Source organism: Callithrix jacchus, chromosome 11 (assembly GCF_049354715.1).
Source record: "Callithrix jacchus isolate 240 chromosome 11, calJac240_pri, whole genome shotgun sequence".
Classification (NCBI taxonomy): Eukaryota; Metazoa; Chordata; class Mammalia; order Primates; family Cebidae; genus Callithrix; species Callithrix jacchus.
The window spans coordinates 4,571,876-4,589,695 of record NC_133512.1 but is presented as its reverse complement, the minus strand read 5'-3'; the positions used below and the strand labels follow the sequence as shown (position 1 = coordinate 4,589,695).

The 17,820-nt window shown below is 41.0% G+C and overlaps 1 protein-coding gene across 1 annotated transcript in view; it reads left to right on the top strand.

Annotated features, from left to right (window-relative positions):
* LOC144578308 (uncharacterized) overlaps positions 1–17,820 on the top strand; it is a 44,179-nt gene that overhangs the window by 5,829 nt on the left and 20,530 nt on the right. Inside the window, exons 4-5 of the mRNA XM_078342142.1 lie at positions 10,708–10,824; positions 13,353–13,489. The gene's annotated coding sequence lies outside the window, so the exon portion shown is untranslated. The remainder of the gene's footprint in view (positions 1–10,707; positions 10,825–13,352; positions 13,490–17,820) is intronic.

The following is a 17,820-nucleotide window of genomic DNA, read 5'->3' as shown; positions in this document are numbered from 1 at the left end:
CTATAGTGTATATACCTGTATATCTCTCTAGGGAGCTTTAATAGCCAATGTTCTATAGTGTATATACCTGTATATCTCTCTAGGGAGCTTTAATAGCCAATGTTCTATAGTGTATATACCTGTATATTTCTCTAGGGAGCTTTAATAGCCGATGTTCTATAGTGTATATACCTGTATATACGTGTGTTTTGCAGATTTTACGTAGAGCGTGAGGAAAGAATTGTATTGATTTTAAGATCTCTCTATTGCACTTTTTACTGTACTATATTTGTTAATAAAATATAGCCTAAACTTGAACCTACTGACTCAGAAACAGGTTTTAAAAAAACGGATCTGAAATTCTGGATCATGTAGATGGTTTCCACCACATACTTACAGTGTGCGAACTCAAGGAGGCCTTCAACTTGACTAAGCAACGCTTATGTTCCTAGTTGGCTCTGACCACTCTGGCCAACATGGTAAAACTCCATCTGTACTAAAAAAATACAAAATTAGCTGTGTGGTGGTGGGCACCTATAATCCCAGCTACTGGGGAGGCTGAGGCAAGAGAATCGCTTCAACCTGGGAGGCAGAAGTTGCAGTGAGCCAAGATCACGCCACTGTACTCCAGCCTGGGCGACAGAGCGAGACTCCATCTAAAAAAAAAAAAAAAAAAAAAAGGAACTCCAACATCTTTATTTTATGCCTCCACACTCATAAGCCTACTCATCTCCACACCCGTTCTTTCACGGTGTCACAATAGATTAGGTGCCCCCCTGTCTGAGACACATATCTCTGCCAGTTCCCTGTGTTCCATCTCTTCGTGCTCGTTCTCTAGGTTCTCTCTCCTGCCTTCCCAGGAACTGCAGTCAATGGGTTCTCTATTCAACAAGCTTCTGGATTCTGCAACTACCACTCCACTGAAATTCTCAACAAGGTCGCCGAGAACCTCTGTTCAATCCAGTAGACCTTCGTCTTGTTGTCTTTGGCCTCTGCGGCATTCGATACGGGAACCCTTGCCTATCTTTTGATCTGTGAAACCACACTTTCCTAGTTTTCCTCCTAGATCTCTGTATTTTACCTTTTGGGACCCCTTCTGGCTGTCAAATATGCATGAACCTCACCGTGTGTGCAGTTGGTTTCTATCTCACGTTTTGTTGTAGTAATTGTTTTGTTTTGTCAGTCTCAGTCTGTTGCCCAGGCTGGGGTGCAGTGGCACGATCTCAGCTCACAGCAACCTCTGCCTCCTAGGCTCAAGCAATTCTACCTCAGCCTCCCAAGTAGCTGGAATTACAGGAACTCACCACCACACCCACCTAAGTTTTGTATTTTTAGTAGAGACGGGGTTTCACCGTGCTAGGGAGGCTGGTCTTGAACCTCTATCTGCCCGCCTCAGCCTCCCAAAGTGCTGGGATTACAGGGTGAGCCACCACACCTGGCCCTGTTCGTACTTTTTCATTCTCCTTCATGTGGTCTCGTTCACCTCCATGGCTTCAGCCACCTAATGTATACACTGGTAACTCCTCATGCAAATTTCTAGTCCAGTTCTGACTACAAATCCACATATCTTACTGCCTTCAAAATATCTGTCCTGAATGTTCCAAAACATCTAAAAAATTCCAAAGTAAACTATTTTACCAGCTTTTATGTTTCTAATCTCTAAATGGTATCGTCAGCCCAGTTTTGTAAACCAGAAATATGGGTATTATACTTAGCCCCTTTCTCTCTTTTACCTCCTACAGCCATTAGAAAGCCCTGTCAGTTTTTCCTTCTCAACTCTCCCTAATTTTCCATTTCTCTCCGCTTCATTACTATTCTGGTTAAGCCAATATTATCTCCTGCCTCAACTCCTTGCAGTAGCTTTTCTGACTGGTGCCTTGTTAAACTGCAACTCACCCTTCACATTGTACCCAGAGTGAGCTTTTGTGTGTGTGTGTTGGAGACTTGCTCTGGCCAGGCTGGAGTGCAGCGGCACAATCTCGGCTCACTGCAACCTCCGCCTCCCAGGTTCAAGCAATTCTCCTGCCTCAGCCTCCCGAGTAGCTGGGTGCATGCCACCATGCCTGGCTAATTTTTTGTATTTTAGTAGACAGGGTTTCACCATGTTGGCCAGAATGGTCTCTATGTCCTGACCTGATGATCTGCCTGCCTCGGCCTCCCAAAGTGCTGGGATTACAGGCATGAGCCACTGCTCCCAGCCCCAGAGTGACCTTTCTACACTTTAACTGTGTTAGTCCCCTGTTTAAAGTCTTACAATTTCCCCTGAGGAAACTTGCATGACACATTCCCTCATTTCTGGATAATCTTAAACATCTTACTCGCTCTAAATTCTAGTAAGCCTTGCTGCTCCACCTCACTTTCCTTTTTACACTTGCACTCCTTGCCTGGCTTTTCCTTTCTATCATTTCTCTAAAAGCCTTCCTTGATCGCCAAAGAGCAGGTGAGGTACCCTCTCAACTCCCACAGTACTAGCAGCAGAGTTTTGTAAATACTTATCTCTCTTCCACGTAAGAGAGGCAAGTCTAAGTCTAAACTCCTTAAAGTCAGGATCTCTTGTCTTGTCCACCTCTGTAGCCTTGGCACCCGGCCCAGGATAAGGTATTCATGACTTTATTCAACAACTGCTTCTTGAGTGTAATTGGATACAGTGGTTAAAGTATGGAATGGGGAACCTCAAGAGGGACTCTCTGAGATGTGCCAAGAGGTCAATGTCTTAATTACAAAATTAAGACGCATTTTCTACCTTTTCTGTTCCCATTCTTTCATGAGCACATAGTGTCATTTTCCAGATTCTGTGTGAAGTGTGATATTGCAACAGCCTGAATGCAAAAACACAAAATAATCCAACTGTCTTCGATTAAGCCAGGCATTAAAGGGATTTGCAAAGATGTAAAGCAATGGCCCTCCAAGCTTTCTTTGTTGTTGTTTTGGAAGATACAGTTATTTTTCATCAAAATCCATTTTTGATGTTATCATGTAATGGTTTATTGCTATTTGATGAATTTTAATGAATAGGTTTTTTAATGAAGCAGCAATATTTTTAAATTTTCTCAGTTTTAATTTTTAATACAGTAAATATCAATAGATATATTTCACATGAAGAAAAACTCTCTGGGGTTCTCAATAATGTTTCAGAATGTAAAGGAGTGCTGAGACCAAGTTTGCGAACTGCTGCGCCAGCACATATGCGTGCCCAGTGTAGATGTGTTAAATAATTAGCGAATGTCAGTTTGCCAAAACTCTGGCACGTAGCTGCTCAATGTTTCTTAAAGCTTCCTCCCAAATGCCCAGACTTCATATCTGAACAGGTTAAAAAAAAAAAAACACTACCCAGATTTAATATTTGAATATGCATAAGCGAAAGTATTCTTTAGGTGAATGTGCTTTGTAAACTATGGAGCGTTATGCAAATAGTCTTGTTTTAGTAATTGCCTGTGACAAGTATAGACCAGCATTCCAGCTGGTAGTAGAACCAGGACTACCTATAACAATCCAAAAATGAGAATTTTTATAGCCAGCCCCTTCACATCAATCTCATTTAATCCACACGTTTGTATGAAATAGGTATTACACTTAGTTTTTAATTGAGTAAACCAAAGTTCAAAGAAATGAAATGATTTCACTTAAGGTTTTAACATTTTGCAAGGATCTCAGACAAGGTTTAGAGAACTCACACTTTCCAGCACATGAGATCTCAGGTGAAGAGATTTGTTTCCCTGTTGTACTGAATCCTGTCCTGTATTTGCTGGACATTTAATCTGGTGAGAGGGTAAGATGGTTGTTAGAATTTTCAGGTACTTTTTTACCTTCGATGCAAGAATAAGGACCCGTGAACAGTATTAGGTCTATATGAAGGTTCTGTTTGAGGGCCAACTCAGAACATGACAGGAAAAATCAGATGGCACCTCTCCGAGAACAGATCTGTCCTGTTTCCATGTTACCAAAAATTAGCAGACATGGTCAGGTCGAGTGGTGGCGGTGAAGCTCGACACTGGCAGGTGTGCATTTTATGAAGTAGGTTAGGCAATCTGCAATATTTCACTATTAACAGTAACATCCAAGTCTCCAAAAAGCCCTTGAGTGCTTTATAGTCCTCCTTTGAAGGACAGTGGAAGAGGACTGATAAATTATGTGGAAAAGAGCCATTAACTCATTACAACTTTTTTCTTGTGAAAATGAAAGATATGTAACTTGTTCATAAAAGCTGAAACTAGTTTCCTATGAATTAATATGGTTTTTTTCCAAGTCGGATTTAAAATAATGAAAACTCTTCATTTGAGATATAGTCAGCTGTCCATATCTGTGAGTTCCACACCCATGGATTCAACCAACCACAGAAGTTTTTTTTAATTGCATCTGTACTGAACATGCACAGACTTCTTTTCTTATCATTGTTCCCTAAACAATATAGTATAACAGCCATTTACATTGTATTATAAGTAATCTAGAGATGACTTAAAGTATAAGAGAGGCTGTGAATAGGTTACATGCAAGTGCTGCACCATTTCATATCAGGGACTTGAGCATCCGAGGATTTTGGTATCTGAGGGAGGTCCTGGAACCAATCTGCCTCTGATACTGAGAGACAGTTATTACACAACAGAAATATTTTACCATTCACAAAATCTCATTTAAGTGTCATGAAATACAAACATCAGGGAATCAAGGTAAGTATGGTTTAAATATTTTTATATTTAACTTGAATATTTGAAAACTAATAGTACGTTCTAATGTTAAGTTCATGATTAGATATTTAACTTGAATATTTGAAAATTAATAGTACGTTCTAATGTTAAGTTCATGATTAAATAGCATAGTTATCAGAATAAAGTTGTCTTGAGATCAAATAATCTAACTGAAATAGTTGACAACATGAATGTTCTGCAAATTCAGGGAAATAGATACTGACATGCCCTTTTATAGATGAAGAATCTGTAAGGTACAGGAAGTCAAGTGACATTTGCAAGGCCATACAACTAATGAACAAAATTTTACAAAAAATAAAGGCTCATAACTTTCTTTTTCTTTTTAAAAATCAAACGTCACCCCACAAATATAGAAAAGCCAAAGACATAGTAATAAAAACAAAAGAAAATAAAAGGAGAGAACCATGCAGCTTGAAGCCCCAGAGATTTAAACAAACAGCAAGAAATCAGAGCAAATAACTCTCGTTCTTAAATTAGTCACCTCAGGAAGACTTTTTCTTTTTCCCACCAGCCAAGGAGGGAAGCAATGCAGAAATAGGATGTTTGAATCCAGACTGCCCCAGGAGGCCGGATTTATCTCAACTTACTACTGGAGGCTCAAGGAATTTTCAAATTCCAGGGCTCCTCTGGAACCTTAGTTTTAATGCAGGTAAGAGCCTCACTCCCCTCTGAAGATCCCATATCGCTGGTAATAGACTGGCAGCACAGCTGCCTCACGGACCAAAGGAAGAGAGGAAACCATTTACCTTCGTGCTCTTTGCCAATCAGTGCCTTGTTGTAGAGCTATCCAATCTGATTACACAGTAGAAATATCACTGAACACAATCCTGGAGAAAAATCCAAAGTACATAAAGGAAAATCTATTATAAGTGGAAAAGGCCATTGTTGCCAACTCCCTTTGGCATTTTCCTACCACTGACTCAGAAGCTAACTGAAATAGGAAATAGGGACACATGGTTCTATGGGAAACCAGCTGCTTTCAACAACCAGACTTAGTATATTGACTTTGGCAACCATTGAATGCCTCCTGCACCAGAAGAGACTCCTGAAAGCGAACTGAATTGAACTTCAGTAATTTTACGAAGATGAAGCATGAGGTTAGAACAACGCTATCATTTCAGCAGTAAGAACCTGCTTTCTCCAAGTTGTCCTTTCCAGCTGACCTCCCACGAGGGACTGTTTCCTGAAGATGCACTTCAGAGGCCCCATATCCAGGAAAACAGGAAATTTGGAGAGAAAGCAAATTAGCCTGTGCCAGACTGATCCACTTGCTTTAATTAAGCAAAGCAGTTGCATTGGATTACCATGGAGACTGACTGGTAGAAGACAGATGCTTAGTAATAGTTAAACTAGTGTGTCATGACTCCCCTCCTTCGTGAGGCTCCCAACGACTCGGAGACTCTTTCCTGTGCTGCAGTTCGAATCATTTGATATTGATTGGATCCTATTTTAGGGAGGTACTTAAGCATCTGATAAAAAAACAAAAGAGCAAATGATCGTGTTTATGACCGTGACCTAGGAAGCGATCTGTCTTATGCACAGAATCATGATTATGATTTATTTATGGGTTTGGGTTGATGCTCCATTCTCCTTTATTTCCTTTCAGAAACGTGGCAGTAAATGATAACATATGCCAGCCAAACACTATAAACAGATAAACCGATTTTATGAAACCAAAATAATAGTCATTTTTAAAATCCAAAATGGTAGTAATGTAGCATTAAACGCTGGTGTTGAACTGCGAGTATTTCCCCGGCAAGTTCTTGTTCCCAAGACTACATTTGTATCCTAGTATCTTAGAGTCGGAAGAGGCCTTGTAATGCTAAATCAGCGACCAAATTCAAGAACTTCCTCAAATATGATTTTTAATGTCATGTATACAGCCCATAATAACAACTATTGAAACTATAAATGTTAGGGTTTGAATTTAAATGAAGCAGCTGTACTGCAGATGATATGATATTACTGCGTAACTCTATGGCTCACATATGGCATGGGCATAATTCCCTTTCCCTTTCACAATTTATGACACTCAAGTGAGCAAACTCTTCTGAAATTTTTGTTTCTGATAAAAGTGTTCATTTACTTGTTCATTATTTCAAAAATAGGTTTTTTGGGTCGGGCGCGGTGGCTCACGCCTATAATCCCAGCACTTTGGGAGGCCGAGGCGGGTGGATCATGAGGTCAAGAGATCGACACCATCTTGGTTAACAAGGTGAAACCCCGTCTCTACTAAAAATACAAAAAATTAGCTGGGCATGGTGGTGCGTGCCTGTAGTCCCAGCTACTTGGGAGGCTGAGGCAGGAGAATTGCCTGAACCCAGGAGGCGGAGGTTGCGGTGAGCCGAGATGGTGCCATTGCACTCCAGCCTGGGTAATAACAGCGAGACTCCGTCTCAAAAATGAAAAAAAAAAATACATTTTTGCTTTGAGATAAATGTCTGTGACATGTAGATGCTATGAATGCATGCTAGACAACTAAAATGTTTTCTCTTGTAAAATCTACTATGAGCAAGCATGACCATGGGTTGGTTTGCTGTGAGACTGCTGACCTGAGGTAGACTAAATCTTAGCTCTCTAATGCAGAACCTAGCATAACGCCTTGCACACAGTAGGCACTCAAATATTTATTTGAAATAATTGCATATATTTTGGAGGCTTATATGTGGTTTAGAAAATAGAGTAGAAAAAGCAACAGCAAAAAGGGGCAAAAAAAAAAAAAAGTAGAACTTGAGTATTGCAAACAGGAAGAAATTGTTCAATGATCTTCATAGTTGCTCCTTAATCTCCAGCTTCCATTGCTTGCACACACAAACACAATGAGAAAAAAGGAAACACGACAGTGCCTTCGCAATTTCCCCCAGATTTCAAATGTGGCAGAGACTTCTGTTTTTAGCATCTCCGTGACAGATAAATGAAAGACGCGGCTGACTCTGCCGTTGACCACGTTGGGTCAAGAGAACAAATCCACCTTTACTTTTCGTGTTTCAGCCCAGCTGCTTCTATCCCTTCTCCCTTCTGATCGGTTCTAGATAAAGGCAGGCCTGAGTCTTAGCTTCCCAAGATATGTGCTAACCTATTAGGGAAAAGTATGCACAAGCCTTCCCAGACATATGGTATGCTTTTTTTTTCAAATTTCTTTTTTTGAGACAGTCTCGCTCTGTCGCCCAGGCTGAAGTGCAGTGACGCGACTGCAGTTGGCTCACCGCAATCTCCGCCTCCCAGGTTTAAGTGATTCTCCTGCCTCAGCCTCTCAAGTAGCTGGGATTAGAGGCACCCGCCACAACACCTGGCTAATTTTTGTATTTTTAGTAGAGACGGGGTTTCACTGTGTTGCCCAGGGTGATCTTGAACTCCTGAGCTCACACAATCCGCCCCCCTAGGCCTCCCAAAGTGCTGGGATTACAGGCGTGAACCACCACACCTGGCCCCCTATGATGCTTAACCAACTAAGGTGAACTCTGAAAAAAAAAAAGAAAAGAAGGAAAAGATGATAAAAGAAAAACCCTCTCTTCAATCACTGGCAGATACTCTCCCTCTTCCTCTCCTTTTCTCACCAATACACAGGAATTTCTAGCAAAGCAATCTTTCACTTTACATGTAAAATGATTTCTGAAGAAAGAAAGAAATATTAGACCTTGACATCAATTATTCCAGCTACTGCAGCTATACCATTTTGGACATATAATTTCTTTGGAAAATCAAAAGAATGTCAAGTATGTGAAGGTAATTGAGGATGGCTGCAGAACGGAATGTAGATCCTCAAGTCATTTCAAGTTTCCTTCCTACCTCTTTCTCAAGAAACACTTGCCTCAGATATAATGTAGGTTGAGAGAGGAGGTGTGGTTGGGAAGGGGCAATATGTGAAGGCTCAGCTGGAAAGGGTGCGTTAACTTACTCTAGCCACTAGGTTGATCTAGGGTGATTTAATTGTCTTAATCTAAAAGCTAATATACTTAAAATGATCTCCTAAAGGTGAGCTCTTTCCTCCCCTCAATCAAAGAAAGAAACGTGGGGAGAATTACGTGGGAAAGATATTCTTGATTTTCTTCTCATCGTTTTGGGGTTTATATGATGAAAAGTGGGGCTAATTGAATGGGAAAATACCTTGGTAACTTCTTCCTGTCATCTTAATGCCATGCCATGCCAGAATGAGATACATAACAACAGATTGTTCACAAACCTCCAGAGATCCTTGAAATTTCTCCAGTGCCTCCCAAAGTGCTGGGATGGCAGGTGTGAGTTACTGCGCCTGGCCTCAAAAGATATTTATGTAAGGATGCTCATTATACCACTGATTGAAACAGCAAAAATAGTAAATAACCTAATTGTCATTAACGGGAGAGTTGTATCATAAATTGCAGTTCAATCAAACTAGACCGGGGAAGATGTCCATGGTAAGTCAAAACTTCAAGTTGCAGAAAACTGTATATAGTCCGAACTGCTGTTAAAAAATCATATCGTATATTGTCATAATCCTAGAAAAAGGTCTAACAGGATATATGTCAAATTGTTAAAAATGGTTACCAACAAGCTATGGGCTTTAGAGTCGGGCCTTTCACTTTTTATTTGCCAGTTTATGTAATTTGAATTTTTGTAACAGATGTATTTGTCTTTGTAATTAAAAGTGAAACCAATATTTTAAAATTATTCACTAAGATACATGGGCTAGACAAGTTTAGATCCTCTAAAGTATGGCAAACACTGTAATAAGTAATCAAGGCTACCTTCATTGAGCATTTGCTACTTACTCATTTGAGAAATATTTTTGAGTCTTTATATCCCAAGCATTGTTAGGCACTTCACAGACATTATGCCCTATCCTCACAAAAACTGTTCAAGGCGAATATTACTATTTTTGTTTTCTCAGGGTAGAAAGCAAAGCTCAGAGAAGTAATTTGCATAAGTTGCATAGCTAATAAGCAACAAAGCCCAGTGTTTGGTCTGCCTTATGCTGCCTTTCTCCTATTGTGTATACGGTATAGAAAGAAATTACTTTCTCCTGTTGTGTATGCAGGATATAAAAAAATTGTTATCCAATCCAGGCGCAGTGGCTCACATCTGTAATCCCAGCACTTTGGGAGGCCTAGGTCAGCAGATCATCTGAGGTCAGAAGTTCAAGACTAACCTGGGCAGCATGGTGAAACCCTGTCTCTACTAAAAATACAAAAATTGGCCGGGCGCAGTGGCCCACACCTGTAATCTGTAAGGCCGAGGCAGGCGGATCACCTGAAGTCAGGAGTTCAAGACCAGCTTGACCAACGTGGTGAAACCCTATCTCTATAAAAAATAAAATAAAATAAAATAAAAATAAAAATACAAAAATTAGCCAGGCGTGGTGGTGTGTGTCTGTAATTCCAGCTACTTGGGAGGCAGGAGAATTGCTTGAACCTGGGAGGCAGAGGTAGCAGTGAGCTGAGATCACGCCCCTGCACTCCAGCCTGGGTAACAGAGTGAGACTCCATCTCAAAAAAAAAAAAAAAAAAAAAAGGAAAAATTGTCATCCAGCTTGACATTATCTTATATTATCCAAAGTTCATTACTGTATTCCCTCAGCAAATAGACTACCACCTGTAAATTTTAAATTATATATTAATATATCTGGTAGCCATTAGTCAGAAGTATTTGCTAGGACAATTTTGAACTCACAAGTGATACACTGATACGTAGAAGAAAATTCCATGATCTTGAGCTCTCATTGTTGGTGAGGTGAAGAGTACCAGGAGAGCCACTCTTGTTGACTCTGTTTATTGTAGGGTAGGGTGGTGCTGGTATTTGGAATACCAATAAAGCAGTGACTGGGTCTATCACTTCAGTTACCAAAAGAAGGAGGCTTTGATGGGTTGCGACCACTGATGACTGTCTTTGTGAGAAACATACACATACTCATTGTTCCCTGTGAAAAATGAGGACTCTGTGTACATAGGCCTGTACAGTGGTATGAAAAGTACTTCTAGAGAATCTCTGAAGCAGCAGAACTCTTGATCAGCTCAGCTCTCAAAATCCGATCATTTCTCTTCAGATGGCAATAGGAGCAGTTTGAATATGCTACAGCCTGTCTACACGTGTGATCTCGGGGAAATCAGAATCTTCCAAATCATCGTTCCTATCTCCAACTCTTGACATCACTGTTGTTCTTGTGAGTACCTCATCTTTGTTCAAACACAATAGGTCCCAAAAGCACAATGTGTTCATCTGTCATCGGACATGTATTCCTGAATGGGAATGGAAGCGAAGAGCGTGAGGATAGCAGGCCCCTCCTAAAGGGCTGGAGAAGAAACAGGTATAATCAGGAAGGCTGTGGACACAAAGAGAAACCTGTCAATTTCCCTATGTTGCCTGAGACATAATGCTGGAAATCAAGAGAAGCCTGTCAGTCACTGGGAGTTTATTTCACCCACTAGTGAGGGGAGTGTGGAAATAGCCAGATGCCCGAAGCCTTATGTGAGCAGAGCCCCTTATACTAGAACGGTCTCCCTAGCTATTGCCCTGGATGAACCTGATGAGCCTTTGCCCCAGTCCTTGTAGGCACCGTGGAGGGGCAGAAGGAGCAGGGGGTTTGCAGTTTAGAATAGAGTTAAGCTCAAATCACAACTCAGCCACTTACTGGCTGTCTGACTTTGGGCAAATCAACCTACGTCACAGGGCTAATTGTAAAGATTCAATGAGATGACAGTAAGAGCTTTGCACGGTGCCTGCTACACAACTGGGACAAAATAGACAGTAGATCTTCTCAGGATCCTTGCTTAGTTACGCCACCAGAAGCAAAGCCCAGACTTGAACCTAAACCCTGGCAGCTCTGAGTCCTGACCCCTTGCCTAGGTCCTGCTGAATCTTTTCTCTAGGTTTGAACCCTGTTTTCAGATTCCTTCCGGCACCAGGATGCAGCTTCAGACAAATATCCTGCCTGCTCACACCTGCCAACTACACTCCAAGTTGAAGGCCAGCTTAAGTCAGACTAGAGTCTGCTGGGCACTTTAGACTTAGTGACTTGGACCAGTGGTTCTCAGCCTTTCCTGGGACTACCGCAGATTTAAATCCCTCTGCGGGCAGGGCCTGGGAATCTGTATTTTTAAATACTCTCATTCGGTCTCTAGAAGGGCCACAACAACACTAATCTCAAACCATTTTTCCTTCGCTGCAGAAGTTCCCAGCATGCTTTATAACCAAGGCCTTGATATCTACTTTGCAGCTAGTAGGTGCTTAATAGAAGTTTGTTGAATGCTTTTTGTTAGATGCTATTTTTCTCATACAAAAATAATGTCAAGTCATGGAATTTATAAAATAATGTTAAAAACACATACTAGGTGTTCAGTACAGATTGGTTCATGAATGATTAAAACCTGTGGCATTCAGGATGGATGTTGGGAGGACACTATTCGAGAGAATGCCTGTGAACACAGAGTTCCATGGGGGCAAATGAAATGACAGTACGTGGAAGAATTGTATGAGGCATGAAGAAATATGAGGAACAATAATGACGTTATACCATCCATATCTTAGTGTCAGTGCATCCTAATTTCTTCTGGAGAGAAGGGAACTTGAGTAATCAGCTTCTCAAAGGTTACAGTGTATGTCAACAGGAAAAAGAAAAGAAAGGGGTCTCATTTACCACCAACTATACAAGCCCAGTAAGGAGACTGTCTCCTCTCTCCTTTTTAATATTTTTACTTTTTTTTTTTTTTGAGATGAAGTTTTGTTCTTTTTGCCCAGGCTGGAGGGCAATAGTGAGATCTTGATTCACTGCAACTTCCACCTCTCAGGTTCAAGTGATTCTCCTGCCTCAGCCTTCCATGTGGCTGGGATTACAGGTATGTGCCACCACGCCTGGCTATTTTTTTTTTTTTTAGGAGAGATGGAGTTTCACTATGCTGGCCAGGCTGGTCTGGAACTCCTGACCTCAGGTGATCCGCCTGCCTTGGCCTCCCAAAGTGCTGGGATTACAAGAGTGAGCCATCACACCCTGCCTTATTTTTTTTTTTACCTTTTATTATTAAATATTTCAAACATACACAAAAGAAGAGAGAAGAGTATCTTCTCGTAAACCCTCATATCCACCACACAGCTTTAAGAATTTTCAACCTTTTATCTGTATTGGACTAACCAAAGTAAAGCAAAATAGGGCTTCTCAGTTTACTTTAAAAATTGTTTGAAAGGGCTGGGCAGTATCTTATGCCTGTAATCCCAGCACTTTGGGAGGCTGAGGTGGGCAGATCATGAGGTCAAGAGATGGAGACCATCCTGGCCAACATGGTGAGACCTCATCTCTACTAAAAATACAAAAATTAGCTGGACATGGTGGCACACGCCTGTGGTCCCAGCTACTCGGGAGGCTGAGGCAGGAGAACCTGGGAGGAGTAGGTTGTAGTGAGCAGAGACCGTGCCAGTGCGTTCCAGTCTGGCCACAGAATGAGACTCTGTCTTTAAAAATATTGTTTGAAAACCATGTGTAAATAAATGTTCTAGGACTAGGTCAACATTCTTTGGGAAGATTTAGAGATAACATGTACCCCCAGAGCCTATTTACATGTATTGTTCGACTTCTGGCTAACAGTTCCTCTTTGAGTGAGATGATTACAACATCCGAAACTCTGCACAGTCTCCCGATGAGTGTATATAATAGAGTCACTGTACTTGTCTCTAAAAAAACAACTTATTTATTTTCAGAACTTCAGAAAATTGTGGCTGTGTTCCCATCTGGGGTACAAAGAACCAGTGAGCCCCGTTTGTTGTGGTTCCTGCATTCAATGGTTCCAAATGTGCCACCACCAGGCTCGTCTTATGACAACCTAGAAGGCTAATTGGTGAGAAAGCCTGCGTTTCTGGATTCATTGACTGTACAAATAATCTCTGAGTGCGAAAATTTATACTCTTAGGGCAAAACATTAGGGAATGATTAGCAGTTTCATGATGAATACAAGTAATTTCTTCAAAATTACTATTATTTACTTGGTCCAGCCACTTATTTAAATATATGGTGATGTTTCTTAATCACTAGGTTTAGCTTCTCTATCTTTTATTTCTTTCTTCTTTATAGTAACTGATTTGTATTTTCAACTTTTAGTGCAAGGTCATCCACGAGGTGCTAAGTTGTACTCTGGCAGCAGGAACCAAACTCAACATTAATTAGGCCATTGTTTAAAAACATATCATATCATGAGTGTAGTTTCATGTTAAGCCCATTGTATTACCCAATATACATTTGTTGAGGTAGCAAGGTTTGAGTGGCCTCCTTCCAGATACTTTTCCAGTGACTCATGTTTTAACACCATATTCATGTGCGGCATTCGTCATAGTAAAGAAATCTCAGCTACCAACCACAGTATTTGGGGGGATTCAAGTCCAGGTTGATAATCTTTCTACCTTTCTGAAGTATTGGCTCCTTAACTTGATCTTTGTGACTTTCTCTTCATCCTGCCTCAGATCCCCTTTGGTGTAGCCAGCCATACCTTAGTTTTCGCCATTACTGAGACTGTAAAACATGAACAGTTTTCTCTGAGCACTACCTACCTTTCTCTCTCTCCTATAACCTCACACCTTCTGACCCACTCTTCACGTCCTTAGATCCAGTCCCTTTGCTCTTCCCCGTCCACTAGTCTTCCTGGTCTCACAGGACATCATGAGGCACCTCGTGAGTCCCAGGGACAACCTTCTCACTTTGCCCTCGCCTACATTTCAATGACTCATCTCACTGTTCTCTGTCATACCTGTCCTGCCAACTTCCAACCCTAGTTAAGGAAACCATCTGTATGTTCTTTACCCTTTTCTTGGCAGCTGAGCATACCATGACCGGGCTGACTGAACGCTCTAAAAGGTGCACTATCCAGTTCGTCTGGGAACTCAACAACACTGGACGTTCATTCACTCTGAAAATCGTCACATGTTGTTTCAGTCCTCTGCAGTCTCATTAAATTTCTACATCTACCTCTCGCCTCTTTTGCCACCTATTTTACCAGAAGCCGGAGGTCATCTAATAAGAATAACTTATAAACATCATTTTGTCCAAATCATCACCTACTCACCTTATCTGAAGAAGAATCTTTGTGATTTTCTTTTGAAGACAGTGTTTTCATCTGTCCTTTTTCTCTCTTCGCTTCCCATGTCCTCCTTGACTCTGCTCCACCAGTCATCTCTTCGCTGTCTTCCAGTCCTCCCCTTGACACCATTTCTCTCCTGCCCTAAGGAGACTCTCCCTGGACTCTAATCTCCATTGTTTGCTTTTCTGTCTCTCTCCTCCTTCTTCATCCACAAACTTTATCCACCTTGGTTTTTGCTCCCACCTAATCCTAAGCACCATCAGCCCCTGAAAAGTTCAAAAGCCAAAAGCCTCTTCTTAGACCTTCTGCTCAATTTCTGTTTAAAGCAGAATTTGGCAACATGGACCCTCCTTTTCTCACTAGACCCCTCCCCTGCACTGGAATTCACGCTACATTCTCCTCTCCTCCTGCCTCGTGAACTGCTTCTGTCTAGCTTCCTTTCAGGAGTCCTCTTCTCCCCCCCTTAGAAAAGGCCCGTTAAACATAAGCTTTCCGAAAATTCAGTGTTCAGTCCTCTCTTCTAACTCCTGGTAATAGTCCTTTGGTAATCTCAACCCATCGTAAGACTAAATTACTTGGTCTAGCACACACCTTTGTGAGAACGACTCCTACCTCTGTCCCTTTAGCCCTCATCTGTCTTCCCCTAATCAGACCCTTATTTCTAACTGGATGCTGAACGTTCCACGCTGATGCATTGCAGATACTTGGAACTCTGGTCTAAATTCAACTCATCACTCTTTACCGCCATGTTTTTGATCTTGGTTGATCAATCCAATGGCATCTCCTTCCACCATTATCTTTCAAATAAATCTCGGTTCACTCCCTTCAGAAACTAACTCTTCTGTGGACTATTGCAAGAGCCTGTTAAAAAGTCGTCTGGTTTCAGATCGTCTTCCTCGAATTAGCAAAAAATAGCAAAATAACTGTGCTATTCACATGTCAAGTGACTTCTTCACATTTTAGAAAGCTCTTTCTCAGCTGGGCTCTGTCACTCACACCTGTAATCCCAGCACTTTGGGAGGCTGAGGTGGCTGGATCACCTGAGGTCAGGAGTTCATGATTAGCCTCACCAATATGGTGAAACTCCGTCTCTACTAAGAATACAAAAATTAGCCAGGTGTGGTGGCATGTGCCTGTAGTCCCAGCTACTTTGGGACAATTGCTTGAACCCAGGAGGCGGGTTGCAGTGAGCCGAGATCACACCACTGCACTCCAGCCTGGGTGACAGAGCGAGACTATCTTTAAAAACAAAACAAAAAAAAAGCTCTTTCTCATTCTTTGGCTTACTTGTCTTCTCCGTCACCTTGAATGTCACATTTTTGAACACTGCTGCTAGTGTCATCTTCCTAAGGTTCAGATCTGACAAAGTCACATTTCCAGTTCAAAGACTTAGATTCTACCCCTTTTCTCTACACTCAAAGCTCTCCGTGATTTGGTCCGAATCCATCTCTCTAGTCTTGTCTCCACTTCATTCTTGCAGCCTGGTCTGTGGCAAGTCTCTCAAGCAGACCCGGGTCTCATTTGCCTTTTCTTAGATTATTGCTGCGGTCAGTTGGCCTTCCTCCTAGATCAGCTTTTGTAGAACCTCCAGAAGGCCAGTGTGGGACCCTCAAAAGTTCAGGGCCCAGGGTCAGGGATCTCATTCCAATCATTCTCTTTCAAAATGCTGTCTCCATCACCAGAGTCACCCTGCGTTGTGAAATACTTGGTTAATATCTGGAATACAGAACTGACTACCCCCGGTTTGGGCGCCCACATGTTTGTTTCCCTTCTCCATCAGAGCGGACGTCTTGTAAGAGAGGAACACAGCCTAATTCACTTTCTTATCCAACCCAATGAATGTGAAGCACTTCCACTGTAGATATCTTATTGTTTATCGATTGGTTGAATTCTATATCAAGATTTGACTTGGTTTAATTTATAGAATTAAGGATCAATTTAACTTACTTTGAGGAGCAAGATTTTCATTTTGTTTTCCTTGATAATTTAGTCATTATTGTAATATACATTTTCTTATTATAATAGAACTTGTATAGAAGGAAGCAGTTAGTGGACAAAAATTCATGATATTCATCATATCAAAACAAGCCATTGGCAATATATCAAATAATAACATGTTAAAAGGAAGACACAGTGCAGGTGAGAGAATATCTGCAAACATCAGGGAAGCTTCTAATTATAATTGAATGAGATCATGTCTGTAAAGTGCTTCCTCATTATCTGGTACAAAGTCAATGCTCAGTAAATGTTACCTAATATTATTTTACAGCAGTAAAGTAGCTGGAAAAAAATAATTTCCCTTTTCCCATGTAGTCTGCATAGTTTTGTGTTACAGCTGATACTGACTTGGGACTGTATTCACCTTTTTAGTTAGAGTCAGATATGTCTTTTCATAATTTCAAGAGCAAGTAACAAAGAGTAAAGCATGTGAGAAGCAGGATGACGCAATTTACCATGTGCACTATTGATGAGGACTTGGCTTCCCTCTGCATTGCTTGATATTCAGTGAAATAAACAATGGTGATAACTGTCACATTCCTAACAAAGACATCTGCTAAACCAGGCAACTCAAGCAAAGCTGTTTGCTACTGACAGCTTGCTTCAAATGTGAATGTTGCCATTGCGAAAAAATAGCATTTCTGTATTTATCACATTCCCTAATATGTTATGTTGGCAGTGTTTCATCTGGAGACCAAAAGACCTATGCCTAATCATTAAATTCAGCATTCACACTTCTGTATTTACATCAGGGACTGTTATAAGATCTTTAATTTTTTGTCGTGTTAATGTAAATGTGATATATCCAAATGATAAAAAAAATCCCACAGTTCAGAATGCTATCAATTGAATGGTGAAAGTCTCCTTTTTTCTCCTCTCTACTCCTCTTACTCCTCCCTAAAGATTATCTTTTGGATTGCACATTATGTAAAAACCACACAAAATAATAAGAAGAATCAACCAACTCTACTTTATTTTGTATATGACCTTGAATTTCAGAAAATTCTAATGTTGCATCATGCCAAAAGACAAATCACACTTGATCTTCGCCAGAAGGCTGAGAAGCGATCCAAAAGATAAATCATCACATCTTTTGATTT